The following is a 26,601-nucleotide window of genomic DNA, read 5'->3' as shown; positions in this document are numbered from 1 at the left end:
AAGAACTTCCTCATTTTCTCTAATTCTTTCTCCAAGTTAAAAGAAGAAAAAAAAAAGCAATAAAGAGATTAGCCTGTTCTTTCTGTTATTGTCATGGCTTAGTGGCTCTGGAATCAGTCTGCAACATCAAATAAGACTTGGTGAAAACTTTGCCTCTATCCCAACATAATAACTGGGAGGAGGTTTAATATACTTTTGGAGGAAAGACGTCATCTTAAAACTGAGATCCCTCTGTTGAATGAATGGCACTTTTATAAGAAATGTTCTTTTGTGCAACTTAATACTTTCTATATATTTCTCTCAAATAGCTCTCTTTTGGTATGAAAAATGCAAATGAGGTTTATATTTGTACAGTGCATGGTATGTGTTTGTTACATTTAAATGTCCTCACAGCCTACCCAAAGATCTCAATGTGCTCTCTTAAAACAATTATTTTCTTGGAACTTATCTACAGGTGGAGCATCTTGCTGTAGAAACTGTCTAGCTTCGCATTATCTTTTAATACTCTCCTGTCAAAATATACCCTCAAGGCAAACTTTTGTAGATTTCTTCCTAAAAGACAGTAAAACACCATGGGAATTTAAATTATATTCAATATGTTATTTAAAAGTTAATTATGCTTATGGTTTCGAATGATTTCTTAAAATGGTAAACATGTATATGTGGAATCAAGATGGTTGCGATGTTGAAAGAAATGATATTGACATCCTTATTTTCTCTTTTGAACTATGGTTTTCTTCAACATTTGTGTGCCCTTCTCAGAAGCTGAGAAACTTCTGCTGGAAAAGCAGGATCATACGTAGGAGGGTTAGAGTTCTGGGTTTGAATGTCAGCTCAGTTTAGAGGTTTTGTAGCCTTTGGCAAGTTAGCTGACTGATGTTTAAGGTCTCGTGTCCTGTAAATAGAGATAACAGTGACCTCTGCAAAGCGTTATTTTAAAGATTAAATGTGAAGCTCTCTGAGAAGTTTCTGGAGTACAGTAAATGTGCAATATGTGTTTTTGTTTTTGTTTTTGGTTTTTTAGTAGTAGTAGAGTGGTTGCTATAAACTAAATGCTTCTGTTCCCCCCAAGATTCATATATTGAAACCTAATCTCCAAAGTGATAGTATTTGAAGGTGGGGCCTTTGAGAATTGATTAGGTCATGAGGGTGGAGCCCTCAAGAATGAGATTCGTGCTCTTGTAAAAGAGACCCAGGGCTCAGTCTTCCCCTCTTGTATTGTGAGGACACTTGGAAGAAGGCTGTGTATGAACCAGAAAGGGGGTGCTCACAAGAACCCAACAATACTGGCACCCTAATCTCAGACTTCCAGCCTCCAAAACTGTGAGAAATGAATTTCTGTTGTTTATAAGTCACCCCGTTCTTTGATAATTTGTCATAGCAGCCTGAAAACGCTGACAGTGATTATTTGGAAAAATTAAAATTAAATGGCCATTTTGAACCTGCTTATCTATATGTACTACTTCAGGAAGACAATTGGTAATTTTAAAGAACACTGAATAGACACAGATCGGGGATGAACACATTAGTGATAAATGTCTAAACCTGAGGAAGGTCATCAACATCTATTGGGTAGAAATCCTGCTACTGCTAAATTAGTTTGTGTGTGTGCATATGTGTGTGTACATGTGACATGTTTTCACTTGAAAGGCATAATGTGAATTAAATGCTGAAATTGTTGAGCATTTCATTCTGAAATTGGGAATGGAGAACATTCTCTAAATTCCTGTTGGATTTGCTAAATGAATAAAATTTATGACCCAGTCATTTAAATGCATTCCAAAAATGTATAATATTATCAAATCTAACTGCTATCTAATTTAACTTACAGGATCTGTGATATTTTAGAGCTGAAGGAAAATAGTTATACCTCTGAAAATAATACTGCGGTTTAAAAACTGTTGGTTTTAGTTATTTTCAGGTTTACATTTACCAGGAAACTTACAGATAGGTGTGATTTCTTCAACAACATCAATTGATTTTGATTAACCACAACATGTCATTTCATTTTGTAATTTAAATGCCAGATGTTTAAAGACCAGGATTTATTAACCTACCTAGTATTTAACAGCCTTCATGGAATCTTCAAATAATAGTTGGATGGATCTGGGTAAGATTAAAGTAGAATTTCACTGTATTTAGCCAAGTAGTCTAAACCCATTCTTTCATGCAAAACTAGTCAAAAGAATTTGTAAAGTATTTTATTTACCTTTCTCTTTGGAAATAAATGCATTTGCTTTCTCTTGTTTATATTCATAACAATAATAGGTACATTTAAATTAATTACATTTAATTGAACTGCATTTCACTTAATTGCCAGTAGTTAGAATAACAATTCACAACATGCTGATATTCAAGTCCAAATGGTTCTGTCATAAAAATAAAATTAAGACATTTGAGAAAAGTTACATTTGTTATATGTAATTTTCCTTCTTTAAAAACAATTACACAGAAATTCATTTTATAAAGAACCATCTAGGGCTTCCCTGGTGGCACAGTGGTTGAGAGTCCGCCTGCCCATGCAGGGGACGCGGGTTCGTGCCCTGGTCCGGGAAGATCCCACATGCCGCGGAGCGGCTGGGCCCGTGAGCCATGGCCGCTGAGCCTGCGCGTCCGGAGCCTGTGCTCCGCAACGGGAGAGGCCACAACAGTGAGAGGCCCGCGTACCGCAAAAAAAAAAAAAAAAGGAAAGCTTAAATATACTTACTAAAAGAAAAGTACTATTCAATATAAATATCTATATATGTAAACATTGACTGAATAATAAGGATAAGAAAAAGATAGGATTTTTAAAGTGTTAATACAAATTGTTTACACGATACTACCCAGATATTATAGAATTGTGAGGTTTACGTCAACACAATTACCTATACTCAGTAAGAAAGGCAGTTTGGAGGGAGAGCAGGCAGACATCAGAAGGGGCTGATGAAGTTTGTGTTCAAAAGTTATATGTTAAGTGTAAGAAGGAAAGCTCATCTAAAATTCATGGCCTACTGAAAGCTAGCAAAAAGAAGTGTAAGATTTACAATTCTAGACATTGCTCATCTCTTAAATGCTCACTGATATAGAAAAGCAGGGAAATAAAAGCAATGGCCTGCCAACTAATAAGGGAGAAGTGAGAGGTCAAATCTGAAAGAAAAGAAAACGGAAAACAGAACTCCAAGGAGCTGAGGCAGCTGAAATGAAAGTGGTGGACCAGAGTAATTTATATATGTTTCAGCACTAAAACAAATAAATAATGGATAAATATATAAATAAATAAAAGAGAGAAAAGAGATGGCACAAAGATGAACATACAGAAGAAGAGAAAAATAAATTACCTTAAAGTAAGAGATGATCAGTCCCAATGAAAATACTTTTAAGTTTAGGAGATAGAGGTGTGTGTGTGTGTGTGTGTGTGTGCGTGTGTGTGTGTGTGTGTGTGTGTGTGTGTAAATACTTATACATACATATATATACACACACACATATATTTACACACACATACACACACAAGTAGATAGACACATATTCAAAAAAGTTTAGGAGATAGACTGATATGTATATATGAACATGTATGTATATATATACCTATAAACATTAGCATGTGAATACACATACACATAAGTATGGGTGTGTTTATGTATGAGTGTGTGTATATGAGTGTGTGTATATACACACACCTTTCAAAATAAAAATGACCTTTCAATATAAAATTGAACATGCTTTCCCTCACCCTGCTTCAACTCTCCCAAGCCCTCTTACCCATATCTATATTTTCACAGCAACTACCACTTTTTAATTCACTGTATAATTTACTTATATATTTTGTTTTCTTTTTTATTGCCACTGGAATGGAACCTCCAAGTAATTGAAGACTTTTTGTGTTTTATAATTTAAGTATCCCAAGAACCTTTAACGGTATCTGGTACTCAGTAAGATTTGCTTTTATGAATAAATAATTTAACACGAACTGAGAAGCAGTTGCCAGAGTTATTTAGTAGAAATAAAATGTATATCTTATGTGGGTAGTTAGACTAGATTAGTGGTTCACAGTGTCTAGCCTCTGGGCTATGCTATGATTACATTTCCCCCCTCCAAAGGGAAATGAAAAAGACATTGGCAGTGCAATTAGTTTTCCATAAGATTATGTTTATACAGTTTAAGATTCTATTTTATTATAACATTAAGTTCTTTTTACCCTTCATAGTAATAAAATGCTTGTTCTTTTTGAAAATGTTAGCTACTGTGAGGAAATGATGGTACTTTATTGTAGGTATAAAGTTATTACAACAACAAAATATTTGACATTCATGTGTCCATCAGCATTATTAATCCTACTGATTTGTGACAAAGGTGTCACTGGGACCTGTGTGGTCTGAAAGTAATTTTCACAGCTTTCATAGGAACTGCTTAAGGAAAAGGTATAGGATGCCATTCATTCATTTCATTCAGCAATGAAACCTCTGAAGTTTTGCTGGGAACTTCAAGGAAGGCTCTTCTTAATTCTTCTCAACCTACACACAGACTAATCTATGTAGGCCTGGAGCCTCATGGTACAAGGGACTTGAAAATAACCACTGCCACACACTGAGTGAACAATAGGCTATTTTGACTTAGGGGTGACTCCAAGGATGCCAGGTTTAAAAATCATATTTAGTTATTCCTGGCAGTCTGGAAGACAGTGTGCATACACAAGGTTTCACCCACTAAGGACTCATCAGAGAAAGAATCTCAAAGCTACAAAAAAAAAAAAAAAGTAGCGTGGGGCAAAAAAAAAAAAGAAAAGTAAACCCTCTAAGTATGACATCAAACTCCAAGTACACACACCTCCAACTATAAAAGTAAAAATATAACAGGCTAAATAAGCATAAGCACAATCTTTGACCAATAAGTGGAATATGATGATACAGAGATGACCACTAGGCAGCTAAGCTAAGAGATAAAAACGAAGGTGAGAAGAATTGGTAGAAGAACATCAGAAGCTACACATTGCAGGGGAAATATACTTCACAAAAACCATTCATCTAAGTCACTAAATAAATAATCAATGAAGCAAATAACAACAGCAACTACATGGAGGAAAGGATCAGCATTCACAGCAGCAAAAATACATTTTCTAAAATGTCCAGTTTTCTACAAAAAAATTTTACGACACACAAACATAAAAGTGTCATCATACACAGGAAAATGATAGACAACAGAAACTACTTTTGAGGGGGCCAAGATATAGGTCTTATCTGACAGAGAACTCAAAACACCTATTATAAATATTTTTGATGAAAGAAAACCATTCTTAAGTAAAAATGGTCTGATGACAGTGTCTCATCAAATATAGAACATAAAGATATTGAAATTTTTAAAAATTAACAAAATTGAAATTCTGGAGTTGGAAGTTACAATAAATAAATTGAAAAAATCACTAGAGAGGGACTTCCTCGTGGCTCAGTGGTTAAGAATCTGCCTGCCAACGCAGGGGACATGGGTTCAAGCCCTGGTCCAGGAAGATACCACATGCTGCAGAGCAACTAAGACCGTGCACCACAACTACTGAGTCTGCACTCTAGAGCCGGCATGCCACAACTACTGGAGCCCGTGCTCTACAATAAAAGAAGCCACTGCAATGAGAAGCCTGCGCACTGCAGTGAAGGGTAGCCCCCTGCTCACTACAACTAGAGAAAGCCCACGTGCAGCAACTAAGACCCAACACAGCCAAAAATAAACAAATAAATTTATTTTTTTAAATCACTAGAGAGACTCTACAGATTTCACAAGACAGAATCAGTGAACTTGAAAAGATGAATGGAGATTATGCAATCTGAAGACCAGAGAGAAAAAAATAATAAAGTGAAGAGAGTCTTAGAGAAATGTGGGACACCATTAAGCACACCACCTTATGCATAACAGGTGCATCAGAAGGACAGGAAAGAAAGGCACAGAAAAAAAATTACTCAAAAAAATTAGTTGCTGAAAACTTACCAAACTTGATGATAAACATTAGTCTATATGTTCATGAAACCCAACAAACCCAAATAAGAGGAATTCAAAAAGATACACACACAGACATAACGTAGTCAAAATGTTGAAAAGTCAATTATTGAAAAATCTTAAAAGCGGCAAGAGAAAAATGACTCCTCACATACAAAGGAACCTCACTAAACTTAACAGTTACTTCTCAGAAACAATAAAGGCCAGAAGATGGTGGGATGACATATTCAAAGTGCTGAAAATAAAAATAAAAACTCTACAGTCTCATACCTAGCAAAGCTATCTTTCACATTTTTCTGCTTTCAGCTTTTTAAAACGATGTTCACATAAAGTAATAATTTGAACAATGTGTCACTGGGTTTGTAACCTAAAAAATAATAATAATATGTATAATGTATAACAGTAACAGCACAAAAATGCCAGGGGGTGTGTGGGGGGTGTGGGTATACAGGAGTAACGTTTCTATTATTTCACTGGAGCTATGTCTGTATAAACCTGACACATTTAAAATGTACAAATGTAAGCCCTAGAGTAGCCAGTAAGAAAATAAAACAAAAATATTGAAAGGTCATGCACAATAATAAAATGATCCATTCTCCGAGAACACAAATCAATTTTTGATACGTATGCACCTAAGAATAGAGCATCAAAATACATGAGGCAAAAACTAATAGAACGCTGAGGAAGAACAGACAAATCTACTATTATCCTTGAAGATGTCAACATCTCTCTATCACTGATTTCCAAATCTAACAGGAGGAAAATTAGTAAGGACATATTTGAACTGAATAGCAACATCAGTCAACACAACATAATTAATACTGGAGACTACTTCATGCAACAGCAGCAGAATACACATTCTTCTCAAACTCACACAGAATATTCACTGAGACACCACATCCTGGGCCATAAAACACACCTTAACAAATTTACAAGAATAAAAATCATACATATAATGTTTCCAGAGCATAATGGAATCAAAAAAGTTTAAAGATAAATAAAAAAGTTTGAACTAAATAAAGATGAAAATACAACTTATCAAAATCTGCCAGATGTAGCAAAAGCAGTGCTTAAAGGAAAATTTATATCAATCACTGAATTCATGTATTAGAAAAGAAGAAGACATAAAAATAAATAGCTTCCACTTAGGATACTAGAAAAAGAAGAACAAATTAAATCTAAAGTAAAAGGAAGAAAATAAATAATAACAACTAGAGCAGATCAAGGAAACTAAAGACAGAAAATCAGTAGAGAAATTCAATGAATCCAAAAGCTGGTTCTTTGAAAAGATCAGTAAAATCATTAAGCCAGTTTAACTAAGAGAACAAGAGGAAAGACACAAATTAGCAATATCAGAAAAAAAAAGAGGGACCATTACTATCAATCTCATGGATATTAAAAGGATAATACCAAATATTAGGAAGAAATTTATGCCCCAAAATTTGATCAGCTAGATGAAATGGACCAATTCCTTGAAAGACACACTACCAAAATTCACACAAGAAGTAGATTATCTGAATAGGCCTATACCTATTAAGGAAATTGAATCAATAATTAATTACTTTATAAAACAGAAAGCGCTAGGCCCAGATGGGTTCGTTGATGAATTCTACCAAACACTTGGGTTAGAAATTATGTTGATTTTCTACAATCTCTTTCAGAAAATAGAAGCAGAGAGAAAACTTCCTAACTCATTCTATGAGGCCAGTATCACCTGAATACCCAAACCAAACAAAGGCATGATGAGAAAGGAAAACCACAGATCGATATCTCTCATGAACATAGATGCAAAAATCCTCAACATAGTGTTAGCAAAATTATTCCAAGAATGTATAACAATTATATACCATGACTAATAGAATACATATGCAAGGCTACTTCAACACTTGAAAACCAATTCATGTACTCCATAAAATCAACAGGCTAAAGAATAAAAATATGATCGTGTCAATAGACGTCCCTTGAATACATTATTTAAATGAAAGAACCTAGTCACAAAAGACTAGATTTCATATTGAATGATTCCATTTATATTAAATGTCCAGAATAGGCAAAACTGTAGAGACAGAAAGCAGACTAGTGGTTTCTCAGCCCTAGAGGAGCAGGCAGAATAAGAAGTGACCATTAATGTACATGGGTTTTCTTCTAGAGCAAAATAAATATTCTAAATTCAGACTGTGGTGATAGTTGCACAGACTTGTGAATATATTAAAACTCAATTTTGTACATTAAATAAAGGAATTGTGTGGTATATGAATTACATCTTAGGCTCTTAAATATTCCATGTGAATCACATTATGTAATGAAATGACATTAAAAACCTTTTTTTAAAAAAGCATTTTGGGCCAATCTTCCCAAAAAGTATAATCAGAGATTAACTATATCATGAAAAGAACTGCATAATAATAAAAGTGTAATATGAGAATATAATCTGTTGATAATTTACAAAGAGAGTGCTATAGCCTGAAGTGGAAGGATAGGGAAATCTTTCTCTTCTGTAAATGACAGATCTGCACCTTGCTGCTAATTGTAGAAAATTCGGAGAGAAAGTGCCATCTGTGCCCTGAGGTGTCTGCCCCAGTAGCAGAGCCATCAACTCAGATCTAAAAGCGGTTCAGAGAAGAATGTCAGGTTCGTCAGTCGTTAGACTTGCAGATATCTAACAGTAATTCCTTTCCTGGAGTCCAGCTGAACGCTCTCTACAGCAGAGATTTAGATTCATTATGAGTGTAAAGTAGAGCAGATTTTAATGCAAGCACATAGAAAAATGGCGAGCACTGTCAGTGTTATTTTTATACCAGTTTTAATTAGGAAATCAAAATAAGCAGATTTGACCAAGTTTTGTGTCCCTCAAGGAGACCCTGTTTGCCCGGTTTTTCCAAGTATTATGTGACAAAGTTTTGTATTACAAGTCAACCAAGGATATCGAATGATTATTGTTTACATCTTAATTTTTATATATTTAGTATCCATTATTTTCTATTGATAAAATGTCTTGATGTAAAGTTGTGGGACAAGTTCTTACTCAATTTTCAGTAAGATTCTGGCTTGCCAGAAAAAAAGAGTAATTTACATCTAAATATTGCATAAAACGATTCCTATTATAAAACCTTCATAAATCTCTCATGGGTGATTGCAGTGTATGACAATGTTGTCTTAACTAGATCGGGCTTAGCAGTATTTACAGAAAGGAACATATCCAAATTTAACTAAGACAGAGAGGGTAGCTATCTTTTGTTTGACAAAAATAGAGTGACAGAGAAATATTTAGTGTTTGCTTAATATTTCACCACCTGGATAAAACAGTCAAATGTCAAAATAGGGACCCAATGAAACCCAAATCTATAGTAAATTTTTGCAAGAGCAAAGAACCAAATAGACAAATTCAAATTGCAGAAATATATGATTTCCCCAATCTAAGAGCTTTTACTCTGTTTTTCCCTTATTCAGTGTACTAAAATATCTTAGCCAATACCATTTTCCATTTTATAATATTGCAAGTTAAGTTAAAGTCAAGAAGGATAACTAATTACTTAGTGAATAGAGCCAATTCTAGAACACAAACTTAAAAACAATTCTTTTTCACAGATGTCCAGCATATGTGAGATGAATGAAAGAAGAGCCAAACGGGCTAATTTTCTTAGAAAAAAATATGGTATGTCTTAATAGCAGATAGCAGAAAACATAAGAGTGAAAGTAGTAGGAATTTAAAATCAATTTTAAAAAGTCAAAGAAACTGCTTGGTTAAATGTTAACGTTTGAAATTCTTTAATGTAACTGAAATTGTTGGAACAAGAACACCTTTGTAACATCTTCAATTCTCATTTTTAAGGACGAGAACTCTGAAATGCTGAGTGACTAAATAGCAGCATGCTAATAGTAGTAACAGAGTTAGCTTTAGAATTAATGGACCAATTTCTTAGTGTGGAAACTCTCTACATCCGTTCATCATACTCTGTATTAAGGAAGTTTGCTATGGGAATTATTTTAAAATATTGGTTAGTTAAGGGAGTATTCCTCATTTTCTTTATGTAGAAAGTTCCAAGGTATTTTCTGATTTAATAATTAGAAAACATTTACGTGTACAAAAATGCTTTTAAAGTCTCTAGTATTTTGAACAACAACAACGCGGAGACTATTCAAATAAAAAGGGGTTAAAATTACATAAATATTTATGGAGAGTTTTCCTGAACACAGTACTATGTTATGTGCATCTAGTTATTCATTATAATAACAGGCAATAGAAAGTGAGCAAGCAAATTGTTTGCCATGTTATATATAAATGCATTTCAGACTTAGGGTATCTTTCACATATTAAACTTCAAGTACATATCAGTTATTTTTTTAGAAGAAAAGATGAGACATCTCTCAGTCGGTAGAAGAAAAAAGGAAAAACGAGAAGAGAGAAAGGAAATTGAAAATTCTTAGTGATTCATGTAAGTTCAAGTAAAAGTGATACATGACCAAACACTATCAAATTTTTAGGCAATCAGAAAACAAAAAGAAAAATAAGGCAAACAAAAGCCAGCAAGCAAACAGATGTAAAATGTTACACAGAAGTTCAGAAATCATGCGGGACTTTAGACTCCTATCTACAAATAACAAAACACAATGAGCTTAGCCAATAAACATTTTAAGGTTCAATTTTTTAACACCAAGATTTTTTTTATGTACAAATATGACTTTAACTATACAGAAAATAAAAATAAATATTCAAGAGTTTAGAAAACAAAACACATATATGCTTTTCTGTAAAGGATTGTTTGAAAACTGTATATTGATCATTGCTGTGAAAACGACTCTGAAGAACTAAATCAAAATCAGTAACACAAGAAATAAGAAGTCAGGTGCATGAGTACTAAAAATTCAATGTAGAGTAACTATTTTTTTTCTTATGGTAATAAATCTGAACATAAAATATAATTTTCAGAAAATGTGATTTTCAAAGTAAGAATAAGAAGAAACATTTAACTATTTCTATTTTATGATAATTTATGATCAGTACAGACTATAATATTCTTCAATTACAATTAAGCTTTCTAAGAAAACAATATAATGTGAATGAAAGAATAGAAAAATTGTGCCTTTACATGGTGATATATTTTACACCGTTCAGATAAAAAGTACTAGTAAGTACATAGTATGAATTATGGTATATCTTTATAGCAAAATTGTAAATCAAGGTTATTTTCTTTTTTATACTTTTTATACCCTCAAATTTCTTTAACAAGTATTTTGATTACAATAAAACATCCAGTAAATGTAATTTTAAAAAGCAGAAACAATGAATGACGGGCTGGAATTAGAATCTTGATTATCTCCAATGAAAAGCTGAAAACTGTGCATTTTATTTCACAGTATGTAGAGAGCAATTCTACATTCTTGAAAAGGAGGATTGCTTGATCAGAAATGTAATTTAAGAAGAAAAATCAGTCTACAGCATATAAGAGTATAGTTTTGAATCATAAAAATTATTTAAGACATTGTGAACAATCCGGGTAAAATGTATAGAAGACGAAGTGTGGCAGTAGTGATAGAAGTAAGAAGTTGAAATTGGAAGAGAGTACAGAAGTAGAATTGTCAGAAATTAGCACTCGATTGTATAAAGGCTAGAGGGTGAGTGAGGGGTCAAAACCTGACTTTAAGGTTTTTACTCTAGTTACAGAAAGAATGGCAGTGTTATTAACAAAGATGAGGAATGAAAGAGAAGCAGACATGAAGAGGAAAGAAGAGATAAAATACTTAAAATGTAACAATATAATCTGTCACTAGATCTATCCTACTATTGAATAAAATGAAATCTGAAGACTGTTAATACAGATTAAATGAATTTTTTTTAAATTGTTTTGACAGTTTTGGGGGAAAGTAGAAATAATTACTGAGGTCTTTGACAAGATCCAGATATCTGAAATTCTAAGAGTATGTTTCATAACTAAATGAACCATCTATCATGTTTCCTACTGTGTCATGCGAAAAACCCACAAAAGATCACATTTTTTTTTCTCACTAGGAACAGAAGGTAGAACCAACAGTGTGTCCTGCGCTCACAAGCAGATTTGTTGTAAAAATGCTGCTTTCACTGCAGAGTAAATACTTTAGGAATTCAGTGTCAGCTGTGTTATTATATGCCTTAGTTATGGACTCACCATTTTAAAACCAAAAAAACAAAAGCCACTCATATAAAATACCTCATAAAATAAATTATGAAATAATTACATTTTATGTGTATTTATGCATGCAAAAGTCACCATCATCATCTGAAAAAGTTTTCATTAAGTGCACACATACATTTATTGCCCTAGGTACTTTGCAAAAAAGTTGGCCTAGACCTCTCTGATTTATACCTGCAGAGCCTAACACAAATAAAATTTTGAGTCTTATTCTTTTCAAAAAAATGGTAATAATTCAAATATCTGGGTATTTAGTGAGAATTAAGGATAAGATTGGAGAAAATCTTGAAAAATTAGGGAAAAATAGACAAACTCAGTAGGGAGAGATAAATCAGTTAAATTCTATAATAAACCTTTGAATGAGTCTAGCAAAAGGAATAATTTTAAAGACAGTTACATATATCTAATGCTTAACAGCTCTGTTAATAACTGATCTCCAATTATATCACGAATGAGAGTTAATACAGTTATTTTTTCTCACTAGCTTAAAAGCCCATTCAGAAATGAAAAGTGTATTGTGATACTATATTTTAATATGTACATGAACTTGAAAATTCAGACAAAAATCTAATAAAAAAATTTAATGAGTTTTATTTGTGGCTCATTGTGAAATTATAGCAAAAACTGACTGACTATATAACACTTATTTTAAAATAAGAAAGGCTCAAGCTTCCTACTCTGTTACTTTATACATAACTAAAGTATTATACAAAACCACTTGATGGTCATAAAAAATAGCCTGAGTGTCTAAATGAACTGAAGAGATAAGTAATTTATACTCTGCTTAATCTTGGATTTTAGTGCGTATTATTTGTTCTAAAACTTTGAAAAATAATCATTTTAATGTTGCATATATGAATACATAACTTTAATAACTGATATCCTTCAGCATTAGAGGTACATTGCTGAATGGAATTTTTTTTTTTGCGGTACGCGGGCCTCTCACTGTTGTGGCCTCTCCCGTTGCGGAGCACAGGCTCCGGATGCGTAGGCTCAGCGACCATGGCTCACAGGTCCAGCCGCTCCGCGGCATGTGGGACCTTCCGGGACCGGGGCACGAACCCGTGTCCCCTGCATCGGCAGGCGGACTCTCAACCACTGTGCCACCAGGGAAGCCCCTGAACGTTAATTTTACTCTTATTAAACTTCTTAAGAAGACATTTAAAATATATGAAATTTGTACCTTTTTAAAATTCCACATATCATGATATTTGTCTTTCTGTGTCTGACTTACTTTATTCAATATGACGATTTCTAGGTCCAGCCATGTTGCTGCAAATGGCATTATTTTGTTTTATTTTATGTCTGAGGAATATTCCATTGCATATATGTACCACATCTTCTTTATCCATTCCTCTGTTGATGGACATTTAGGTTGCTTCCATGTTCTGGCTATTGTATATAGTGCTGCAATGAACACTGAGGTGCATGTACCTTTTTGAATTATGATTTTCTCCAGGTATATGACCAGGAATGGGATTGCTGGGTCATATGGTAGTTCTATTTTTAGCTTTTTAAGGAACCTCCATACTGTTCTCCATAGTGGCTGTATCAATTTACATTCTCACCAACAGTGTAGGTGGGTTCCCTTTTTTCCATACCCTCTCCAGAATTTATTATTTGTAGATTTTTTTGATGATGGCCATTCTGACCGGTGTGAGGTGATAACTCATTGTAGTTTTGAACTTATTTACAAAACAGAAAGAGAGTCATGGATATAGAAAACAAACTTATGGTTAACAGGGGATAGGGGGAGAGGGGAGGATAAATTGGGGGATTGGGACTGACATATACACATTACTATATATAAAATAGGTAACTAATAAGAACCTGCTGTATAGCACAGGGAACTCTACTCAATACTCTGTAATGGCCTATATGGGAAAAGAATCTAAAAAATAAAAGAGTAGATATATGTATAGGTATAACTGATTCACTTTGCTGTACACCTGAAACAAACACAACATCATAAATCAACTATACTCCAATAAAAATTTTTTTAAATAAAAATAATAAAAATGAATAAATAAATAAAATGTATAATAAAATAAAATATATAAAATTTGGGCAATAAAGTCTTATTTTCAGTGGTAAGAAAAGATACATTTATACAACTAGAAAGTTTCAATTATTTCTTCACTATTAAACTATGAACAGTGAGAGTGATTCCATGATGCTTTACTCTTATAATTCCAGTAACTAGTGCACAGTCCATCCTAGGTATTGATAAGGATTTACATTGAATATATTTGTATGATATAAAATATTTCATGTATAACTTTATATATCTTGTTCTGAGAGAATTCATTATACAAATGCCAACTTACTGACCCCATTCTCTAGTTTTATAAGACAATTAAAAAACAGAAGGGATAAAAATTTTAAGGAAAAATTACTTCATTGATAGATGTCTACCAATATCCCTCTTTATCCCTACTTTGGAAAGAACACTATTTAAATTAATGCATCCTTAATCTCTTCAGCCCTACCAATCCCAGTTCCCACACTTAGTGATTAGAAGAATAATGCCCCATCCCCAAGTCCCATTTTAGTAGAAAAATATCAAAAATAATGGGAATGTGGGGGTCCACTATGAGCCATGTCTTGATTGGATATATCACCTTCTCCTGGTTCTGACAGGGCTCGCGCCTTTTCCTCACTCTGAAATACAGAGTTTAGACCCTGGCTTTGGAGTGAATCAGGAAGATGGGAGGCCACTTAAGATCCACTTTCAAAGAGATATAGAGTACTGAAAATGTTACCTTCTTTAAGAAACAGATCTCCTTTTGAGATCCACAATTACCCAGCGATATGCCAAGGAACCATCAATTTGGCCTAAGTTTCTACAGTTACTTCCCTCAAATAAATATTTAAAGTTACAACAAAAGGGCTGGGTTAGATATGTAAAGTTTTAACTCTGATACTAAGAAGGGATAGATTTTTATACAAGTCTTTATTTCTGTTGTAAATAACCACAATGAAACTAATTCTGTAAACAACCTTATAAAAAGTCTCACTAATAACTAGCTACACTCCGTTTATGTTCCATCTTGTTTTTCCAGCTTTTAATAAAAGGGTTAATGGGTAGAGAGAAACATTCCTGTGATACTTTCTATTTTGACAGCAGAAAATTAATAACATTGATCCAATTTGGAAATCTATCAGATGAACTATTTGAATGTCGTGATTTTTCCTTCTGAAGTAAATGGTACTGAGTGCTATGTTGTAAGTATTTCCTTGCTTCTTGAAGATAGAATTGATGCTTTATGAAGTACTCAAGAAGTGACTAGTACAATGACAAATAAGCAAAGCTATAAATACTTTGATCTCTTGATTAATGTCACTAATTGGGGGATGGTGTCTCAACTTCCTCCAGTTTACTTTTCAAAAGTGCCAAGGTCATGAAAGTAAAGTAAAGATCTGGCAACTATCAAAAAAAGGATAAAACTAAGGAGGAATAAGAGCTAGATGCAATTTAGGATCTTGTAACAGGCAAATGTTTAATGAAAAACCTGGCAAATCTGAATAAAGTCAGGAGCTTAGTTAATAGCATTGTGCCAATGCTAATTTACTGGTACTGATTATGTTCTATGGTTACGTAAGATGTTAACATTACAGAAAGTTTGGTAAAGGGAATATGGGACACCTCTATATTTTTTGTAACTTTTCGGTAAGCATGAAAACATATAAAAATTAAAAAGATAATAAAAATCCACACAGGAAGGCTTCCCTGGTGGCACAGTGGTTGAGAGTCCGCCTGCCGATGCAGGGGACATGGATTCGTGCCCTGGTCCAGGAAGATCCCACATGCCATGGAGCAGCTGGGCCCTTGAGCCATGGCCGCTGAGCCTGCGTGTCCGGAGCCTGTGCTCCGCAACGGGAGAGGCCACAACAGTGAGAGGCCTGCGTACCGCAAAAAAAAAAAAAATCCACCCAGAAGATTTTATGAACAGAGTTTAGATTTCTTTGCTCTGTGTCAGATTATAACAGTATAAGATTGAAGGAGTAGGCAAGAACCTAATCATGACTCTTATAAGTCATGCCAAGCCATATAAAGTAAATTTCAAGTGGGGAAATGACAGTATCATTTTTACAATTTAGAAAGAGTATTCTCATAAAATGCAAAGAGGAACCTGGCAGATTCTAAGAGTTGAGCTCGAGCTAAAAGTTCCAGGAGACCTAAGGAGCTAGATTTCACAGCACAGATTACCTCAGAGCAGAAGGCTGCACAAAGAGAAAACTTCAGAGAGCTACAGAAGGCCATCCCAAATAGTCAGCAGACTACCACTGTACACATATGAGAAAATTACCTGAGACTGGGTAAAGAACTAGCCAAAAGGATTAGAGAGAACAATGCCTGGTGCTCACACAGGGACCAGAATAGTGTGTGTTCCCATCAGTAAGACTGGAAAAATTCATAATTCATGAGGTAATAGGTTGAAAACACAGGAAGGCCATATTTCAGTAATGGAAAAAAAAAACTAGCTGCCTGGACACTGCTCTGCAACTACCTGAAGTCAAGACCTGAAAGGAACAAGTTATTTCTAAGCAACTTAACTGAACCAATCCCAGAACAAATGTCCAGAACATTTATAAGAATATAAAAAGCCAACATACAATGAATCAAAATTTACAATGTCTGGCATAAAATCAAAGATTATCAGGCATGTAATGAGGCAGGGAAATATGGTCAATAATAAGGGGAAAAATCAGTCAACTGAAAGCAACCCAGAAATGACACAGTGGTTAGAATTAGAGGGAAAGTTCTCTAAAATAGTCATTATAAGTTTACTTTTTTATGTTCTAAATGTAAAGCAGAGATTTTGAAAATATAAAAAAGTCCACAAATGAAACTTCAATAATAAATTTTAAAATAATATCAAAATAATAAATAAAAATAAATGAAGAGACTTGCCAAGTTAATGAGTAGGATAACTCAATATATTTAAGATGGCAGTTCTTCCTACATTGAACTGTACATTTAATACAGTCCCATTCAGAATCCTAGCAGAATTTTTTGTAGAAATTGATAAGCTGATTCTAAAATTCATATGAAAATGCAAAAGGCTGAGACTATAAAAACAACCCTGAAAATAGAAATAAAACTGCAGGATTAATGTCTTTAAAACATATAATAAAGCTACAGTAATCAAGACTATGTGATATTTTCATAAAGATACACAAACAGATCAATGAAACAGAGTCAAGAAATACACACACATATAAAAGCAACTAATTTTTAATATAGGTTCAAAGGAATAACATTGGAGAAAGGATAGTCTATTCAAATTATTCTAGAACAACTGGATATATGTATGCAAAAAATCAATTTTTGATGCATATCTTGGAATGTAAACAAAAATGAACTCAAAAGGATCATACCCTAGGTAAAATATCTGGGAAAAACAGGTTAAAATCTTTGTTACTTTGGGCTAAGGGAAAATTTCATAGACACACCACCAAAAACATGATCCATAAAAGAAGAAATTGATAAATTGGACATCTACAAAATTTTTTTTTAAATTCCTGCTCTTAAAAACTCACAATTATGAGATTAAAAAGACAAGTTACAGACTAGAATGTAATATTTGCAAATCTTGTATCAAATAAAGAAATTGTACCCACAATATATAAGGAAATAACAAATTTGATTGTAAGAAATCAAACAATCAACATAAAAAATAGGGGGAAAATTCGGACAGACACTTCACCAGAGGAGATATGCAGATGACAAATAAGCACATGGACATGTGCTCAACTTCACTTATCATTAGGGAAATGAAAATTAAAAACACTTATTAGAGTGACTATTGGTGAGGATGTGGAAGAATTAAAATTCTCACACACTGCTGGCTGCAATGTAAAATAGCACAACCACTTTGGAAAATAAATTGATAGTTTCTTGGGTATTTACCCAAGACAAATAAAAGTACATGTCCATGCAAAGTCTTGTACATAAACATTTATTTTTAATAGGCAAGATTGGAAACTACCCAATGTCAACGTCAATAAACAGATGAATGGGCAAATGTATGGTGGTATATCTATACTATGGGATACTATCAAAATAAAAAAAGTAACATTGAGATATTTAACAAAATGGATGAATATCAAAATACATAGAATAAAAGAAGCCAGACAAGAGTATATACCATAATATTTCACTTATACTAATTTCTATAAAATATAAACTAATCTATAGCAACACAAAGTATTTTTAAAAAAGGACAAAAAAAGTGTATGGTGAATGGCACTCTGGTTCTTAAAAGATTTAACCCAGAAATGAAACACATTACTTTTGCTCACATTTCATCACTAAAGTAAGTTATAGGGCCACATGTCATGTTAAGGGGCAAGAGGGTGTAACCATGTGCCCAGAAGTGAAGAGAAACAAAAATAGTTGTCAACAACATTATCAACTACCACACTTTACTCAAAGGAATATTTTATATTGAATAGCAAGGAAAGTTGAACACTTAATTGAACTGATGGATACAAGATAGGAGATACGCTTGTGGTGTGCAAAAAAGGATGATACCCTACGCATATTATTCCTTTGGAACCTATCACTAAAGTTAATTCCCTTACATTTATTTGAATTTTATCCTTAATGCCAATATGGAATGTACTGTTAAAATAAGAATGTGTATGTGTTTTTGTTTTAGAAGTAGGCACACATGAACTTCCAATTAATTTTAACCATGTTACAACATTTACAAGTTGATGACAACAGGGACGTTGAACAGGAAAGTTCATGTTGGTGAACCTTGGTTTGAAAGTCTGTTTAGAAGTTGCCTTGGGATAATATTTAGATTGCTGTGCAAACTAAGTTGAGAGCTTCCTCATCAGTGTCTTGCAGTCAGAGATGACTAAATTTAGAGTATGCCAGGGGCTGCCTTAGCACAAATTTAACCAACTTCTGTCATGTCATTGTCAGTATGCTGAAATCCACATGTGTATATTTCCTGATTTTAGGCAGAAGCGAATATTACATTCAGAGAGAAGACCTTTCTACCTCTTTATTATTGCATAATATCCTGGATATATTTGATACTGCTTACAGCTCCAGTACACCTGTCACTGCACCTCACTGCTAACTCAATGACAGCTCAGAAGCCACGTGTTACCAGCCAATATAATCCAATGTTGTCTTTTTCTAGTCATTCCAAGTTAAGTTCAGCATTAAAAGACAGGATCAGATTTTTCCTGTATTAGTTGTCTCCAAAGATGCACATCACTAACAAGTTTGATTTTAAGAAGTTGTAATGAGTATTGCCCTGAAGTACATCTTTGTATGGTACTTTCATTATTTGCAATTATAATCTGTCCTGTGGTGTCTTGAATATTGTACAGCCTCCAAACAGAAGGGATTAAAGCTTCCAAGATGGCTTGGATTGATAATGCCCAGCTTCCTCATCCTTACATTAGTGCTAGAATTATTTAATTAAGTTATTAAATATTGGGGCTGGAAAGTACCTTAAAATATAAAAAAAAACATATGTAGAGAATATACAGAAGTTAGGCATTGCAGTTATGTGCTTTTATAATCCAATTGAGTAGGTCTAATTATTCTCATTTTACACTTGGAAGAACTGGGTTTAGTAAATGGCAAATCTGGGATTAGAATTCAGGTTTTCAGTTTTCTAGGTTTTATACATCCCATTCATTTTAGAGAGAGATTCTATTAAAGAGTGCATACAATTATACACCTAAATCCTTCTGTTCAATATGACAAAGCTAGGGCTGAGAAACTAATTTTATAAAGCTTAAATAGATAGCTAATAAAAAAACAAAGGAGTGTCTTGCATTCCAGATAAATATGTCTTGGAATCAAATCAATATACTGGCTTGCATATTCTTTTCAGAGTAATACCTTATTTAATTTAATATTTGACACATCACCTAACATTACTTGAGAGTCTACCACCCGTGAGGCTCTTAGCATTACATTTTATAAAAAGACAGCCTCTGTCTACATTGAGCTTACAGTTTAACTGAGGAGAAACTGAGTAAAAACAAATTAAACATCATTTCAGGTGGCTGTAAGTGGTATGAAGAGAAACAAAGCTGTGTCGATGAATAGGCACACTAGTTTAAAGAAGGACTCTCTGAGGAGGTAACATCTGAGTAGAGAGAAAAATAATGAAAACAGTCGTGCCATGAGGAAAGATGCAGGAAGGGAATTCCAGAGATGGAAGAAAAATCACATCCCTAGCCTACGTGTGTTATAAAATCCATGTTTTCATAAAATATATATATTATAGAAAAGTGATCCTCAAATGAATTCATACCCCCTTCTGTTTTACACACACATATACAGACACACACACTGAGCAGTGTAATGTTTTTGTTTGTGAGGTAGTTATGTGTGACTGTGTATGTGTATTTGCTTTAACATACTACTATATAGGAATATTTTTGTTGGAGTATTTCCTTTATAACAACTCAAAATTTTATTTTTGTATTGGCATTAATGTAGCATTTTTTTTCTTTCCTAAAATTTAAAAGTATAAATGCTGAAATCAAATCATCAATAATTCTAATATTTTAAAATTTGGAATCTGGAATATTTCTGGAAATTTTTCTATCCAGCAGAATTCAATGCCAGATAAATTTCCAATTATTTCATAGAGAGAAATTATAACATTTCTGAGTTAAGATGAATTTGGAAAACAGGTAATTTTGTCTCATAAGCCATTGATCATCCAGTACCTGGCACATAGTCAGTATTAGAAATAATTGTTGACTAAATTAGGAAAGTATGAATAATTCAATTTTTACCATGGCTTTATTAAATGCATGATATGATATATATATATAAAGTCTATGTATATATAGATATAAAATCTACATATAAACTCAGATATAGTATCACAACATATGATATACTCTAGAAAAAGTGGCAAGTTGATATTTGAGACAATATATTAAAAATATTAGATGGTCGGGCTTCCCTGGTGGTGCAGTGGTTGAGAGTCCGCCTGTCGATTCAGGGGACACCGGTTCGTGCCCTGGTCCGGGAGGATCCCACATGCCGCAGAGCGGCTGGGCCCATGAGCCATGGCCGCTGAGCCTACGCGTCCCTGTGCTCTGCAACGGGAGAGGCCACAACAGTGAGAGGCCCGCGTACCGCAAAAAAATAAAATATATATTAGGTGGTCTAAAATGTCTTATTTACAGATTTCAATTTTTCAATATATGATTTAAAGGCAAATAATCACATATCTATATTCAAAAAATCCAGTAAAAATCCTATATCTTCTATGTGAAGAATGTATCTTATAAAATACTCATGCATTTTGTCAAATATAAAATATTTTATTTGGAAAATTCACTTCTTAGTAATAAGGAAGTTCTTGGAATTTCTATGCTGTACCAGGCTAAAACACATATATATTAGGTTTACGTACTAGTTTCTCCAAATGTAAAAACATCATTTACAAATATACTAGATTATAAATATAGGGTTGTGCCAGATTATTTTTCTTTTTTTCTGTTTTTGTTTGTGTCTAACACAGTGTCTGCAACATACTGATGCTTACTGCTCCACAGGGATGACTTTTGAGTAGATATAAAGAAAAGATAACACAAAAAGGACAAAATACTGGAATAAGCTATTAAGATAGGTTTTGGAAACATTCAAGAACCAAAAAAAAAAAAAAAAAAAAAGCACCTTACACATTCATCTCCCCATCTGCCTTTCGACAAAGGGTTTGAACAGATTTTTCAAAACCCATTTGAGCTATTTGATTCCTTTCACCAAGTAATGGCATGAAACATCACCATCTCCATTCACTTATATAATACAATTTAGCGAACATAATGCTTAGTACCTTCTTCAAGCCAGGCATTCCAAATACATTTCTTGCTTTTTTTGTCTTCTTTCTGACACTTTTACCATGTCTCCAAAGATACTGTTGTTTTTCTGAATTGGCTCTGTTTTTAGCCTATTATGTTTATATTAGATTCCAGGTAAAATTATTTGCTAATGGGTACACAACTGAACTCAGTTTTCTTAATTTTGGGTTTTGTTCCCCCAATCTGTCCTTTTCTAAACATCTGAGCTGAATATTAGATCACATATACGCTAATAATTGACATGAAATAGGTGGTAATGGATATGCTTCTCTTGTCTTCTTTCAAATAGAATATACTACTAGAAAGATATTACTATCTTTCCTTTTAATATAATAGAGAAGTTCAGAGTTCTACATTTCAACTCATATCAATCTTTTTCTCCACATATCCAAGTGTATATGGTTATTTATGATGTATATTTAATAAATATAGAACTTTTGCTTAACGACTCTTGCCTTTCTGTCCTCTAAAGAGCTAGTACTTGGGCTAGATGTTTCATCTAACATAGTGATAATCATTTCCTCATTTAGCAAGAAACTCTGATCCTAGTACACAGTATCATCCTGCAATTTAGCTGTGTGTGTGTGTGTGTCTGTGTGTGTGTGTTCTTTGTGCTAGGTCTGAAATATTCTCCTTAACATGGTCTGTTTGGTAATGTTGAATATTCCACCCAAGTTGTATCCCAGAGTCTCACTCTTGATTTCAAAGTTTTCCTAACATGAACAATCTGTCTCATTTCCACTCTCAATTGTCACCTAGCATAGTTATTCATCTTACGATAATCATAGATAAAAAACCTTTTGAAAATTTTCTTAAACTTTTTATACACTATAACGTGGTTACACAATGCTTTTTTTTTTTTTGGCCACCCCGCACCGCTTGCTGGATCTTAATTCCCCAACCAGGGACTGAACCCACGCCTCTGGCAATGAACGCACAGAGTCCTAACAACTGGACTGCCAGGGAATTCCCTGTTGTTACATAATACTATTTTGGTTAGTGAAGTAGTACAGGCTGAGTGAATTTTGCAGAGAAAAACCTAATGTATCTCTTTTCTTCCTCCCTCCCTCCCTTCCTCCCTCCCTCCCTTCCTTCCTCTCTCCCTTCTTTCCTTCCTCCCTTCCTTTTTTTGACTGTAAAAGAGATAATCATAGAAATGCCCACACTGGAATTCCATGATTTGGGGAAAATTACTAAAGTGGTTCCACATGGATTTGTTTAAAATATATCTTTCTGGGGCTTCCCTGGTGGCGCAGTGGTTGAGAGTCCGCCTGCCGATGCAGGGGACACAGGTTCGTGCCCCGGTCTGGGAGGATCCCACATGCCGCGGAGCGGCTGGGCCCATGAGCCATGGCCGCTGAGCCTGCGTGTCCGGAGCCTGTGCTCCACAACGGGGGAGGCCACAACAGTGAGAGGCCCGCATACAGAAAAAATAAATAAATAAATTATATATATATATATATCTTTCAGTGTTTACATTTTTAAAATGTGATTTGAGAAATACCACCAGGCCCCTAGATGAAGTTCATATTTGTGTCGGTGTGTGTATAGAACAATTATGAAGATACTTTCCTTACTATCAAGAGCTAAGACTTGGGCTACATATAAATGTTCTTTAATAGAGACAGTCTTTTCCTCTTTTGTATGAGCTACTTCTACCACAGTACATAATACTTCCCCCTTCAATTTACCATTATTGCTTTCACCTTATCAATTTAACTTTACCACTTTGAAGTATATACCACTTCAAATTTACCAGCTGGAAAAGGCAAAATAACTAACAATTCAGTTTCTTTTTAAGTCAAGGCTGTAGATGCTCTCAAATAATTGTGTAGTTTTTTGATATATGGTTATTTATGGTTTTTTAATTATTATGTACATATAGCCACTTATGCACAGAGCAGATATTTATACAGAAATTGTATTTTATGCATCGAAAGGTCATCACCAATGTATTACTCTAGTGAAAATTGACAGAATTTAGTAAACCTCATCTTAAAATGCTGAAAACTTGTTCCCAGATGCATGATGAGAAAAAGCATTTTTATTTTCACTTTAACATTTTCTCAATTATTTCTTTGTAACCTTTAGCCTCTTCCATTAATTCAGCAAGTTTAAGAGTAAACAATTATCACTGAATTAAATTAATGTGATAAACATTCATTAGAATCCCTATGCAATGCCAGAGTTGTATTTTTTCATCTTTGATAATTCCTATTATCTATTAAACTAAGAATTAATTTATAACCAATCTTACAATGTTTAACACAATCTATATAATTTAAATTTTCTGAAAGTCTTGAAATAAATGTGAGCCATAAGTTCAAATGAAATTGCTTTATTAAATAACATTTGATATATGTAAATTCAATATATTTCACATTCAAGAAGATTAAAACGTGTGGATTTTTTTAAGTTGCTCACATTTCAAATAAATATTAAAAAGCATGGAAGCTTTATAAAAATTTTTCTATGCTGATCCTTCTAGGAGGAAGATACTGTTGCCTTACTCTGGTTTAACTACTACAGTAGAATCCAAATCCCACATTCTGGCTTCAGTCAGCTTTGCCAACTTGATAACCTGTCACTATTCCATATTCCACTTTATGCTTCATCCACACTAAATCCATAGTCATTTAAATATACTTTATTTATGTCTCTCTATTGCACATGCTATCCTTTCTTCCTGGAAACTTTTACTCTCTTCTCCCCTTTATTACCTGTCAAGTTTCTATTTTTTTTCAAGGCCTGGGTCAACTGTTCCTTCCTGTATGCACCTCATCCATCCTGACAGAGTAACAGAATCATTTATGACTCTGGTACTTTGTATACATCTCTATCATACCCCTTCTCACAAATTTTGACTTTGTCATATGTAAAACTACTATTCCCAAGTAGACTGTGAGCTTCATGAGAGCAGTGACTGTAATTTAAGCATAGTTATATCATTATCACTTGACAAGGTGCCAGACAGATTATTGTCTTTCCTCTGTCACCATATCACTCAGTCCAGGTGAGCCAAAACTGCATATTGTAAGACCTCTGAAGCCCCAAGCCTCATTACTTGATATTAAAGCCTCCAGGACAGATAAACTTCAGGTGGCATTTTTTAGGACTCCCATTCTCTACTCTACTTAACATTAGTTTTAACTGGGAAACTTTGAAAAATGTACTAATGCTCAGGCTTTACCCAGAACGATAAAATACTATATGAGGAATCCAGCCCTAGCGAAAATTAACATCTTGGGCCGGGCTCATGGACACCACATTGCTGTACCACATAAAATCATACATATGCAGATATATTTGCCTCTGGGAGCTGATCTATATTGGTTTGGCTGTGTGGGGCTTGTCAGGGAGGAAAAACTTTTCCTCTACCATTTAGGTTCGGGGCTTCTGAATTACAATTATAAAAGTTAAATTAACTAAAGTTAAAAGGTTTACTTGTATGATATGAAAGCTAACAAAAGGAAGTAGCTAGCTTACTAAACATTTAAAGTTTGAGACATACCGTTAACTTAGTAAGAGAACAGGAGTGGGGAGAAAAGGTTTCTGTGAGAAAAAACAAATAGGTCTCTTTAGGAAAGATGGTGAGGTACCAAGTGGGTACCCACAGGAGGAAATCTCCAGCTAAAGGAAATGAAGCCTATGCTAAATGAGATGAGACAGCACACTGCTTCCCAGGCCAAATAAGAGCTGGCGCCTAAACATTTGCTGCAAGGCTTGTGTTCAAAGTCTACCAGTGCCTAACAATATCTCTACAAGACAAGAAAGTCAAAACATCTGAAATTGTGTTATAGAGATCATACCATTTAAATCCACTATACCTCTCATTTCTGTTTGCTTAACTGCTGTTCAAAAATGTCAACTTTGGGACTTCCCTGGTGGCCCAGTGGTATAGAATCTGTCTTCCAATGCAGGGGACACGGGTTTAATCCCTGGTCGGGGAATTAAGATCCCCCATGCCACAGGGCAACTAAGCCCACGCGCCACAACTATTGAGCTCATGCGCCTCAACGAAAGAGCCTGCATGCCACAAATTACAGAGCCCACTCTCCCTGGAGCCTGCACACCACAACTAGAGAGAGAAAACCCGCACGCCACAACTAGAGAGAAGCCTGAGCCCCAACATCCCACATGCCTCAGCGAAGATCCCGTGTGCTGCAACTGAGACCCGACACAGCCATAAATAAATAAATAAATAAAATATTTTTTTAAACAATGTCAACTTTCCCAGGCCATTTATCCTCAGGAAGTTATTCTCCCCCAGATGCTCTGCATACTTTGGGACCATGACACAAGTCATTCTGATTTTCCAAATCCTCCTCGTTCATTGATTTCATGAAAGAATTGACTTAAGCCTGAATCTGTAACTGGATTGACTTTGTGATATGTCTGCAAACTTAATAAGAGCAGAGAACTTGTTTGGCTTACTTACAGTTTTAATCAGATCATGTAAAGGCATTTCCTTACTCTTAATAAGGAAGTCTTGAATTAATGAGGCCATGTTAAACAACAAAGTAGTTTTTTAGATGTGTAAATATTCACAAAATAGGATACTAATTGTGATAATTAGAAGAAGAATACTAGAACATAAAAATCCAAA

The sequence above is a fragment of the Aethalodelphis obliquidens genome, unplaced genomic scaffold, assembly GCF_003676395.1.
Source record: "Aethalodelphis obliquidens isolate GAN/ISIS:26980383/991018 unplaced genomic scaffold, ASM367639v1 scaffold3, whole genome shotgun sequence".
NCBI classification, from domain to species: domain Eukaryota; kingdom Metazoa; phylum Chordata; class Mammalia; order Artiodactyla; family Delphinidae; genus Aethalodelphis; species Aethalodelphis obliquidens.
The sequence above is the reverse complement of the archived record's forward strand: the minus strand, read 5'-3'. Positions refer to the sequence as shown.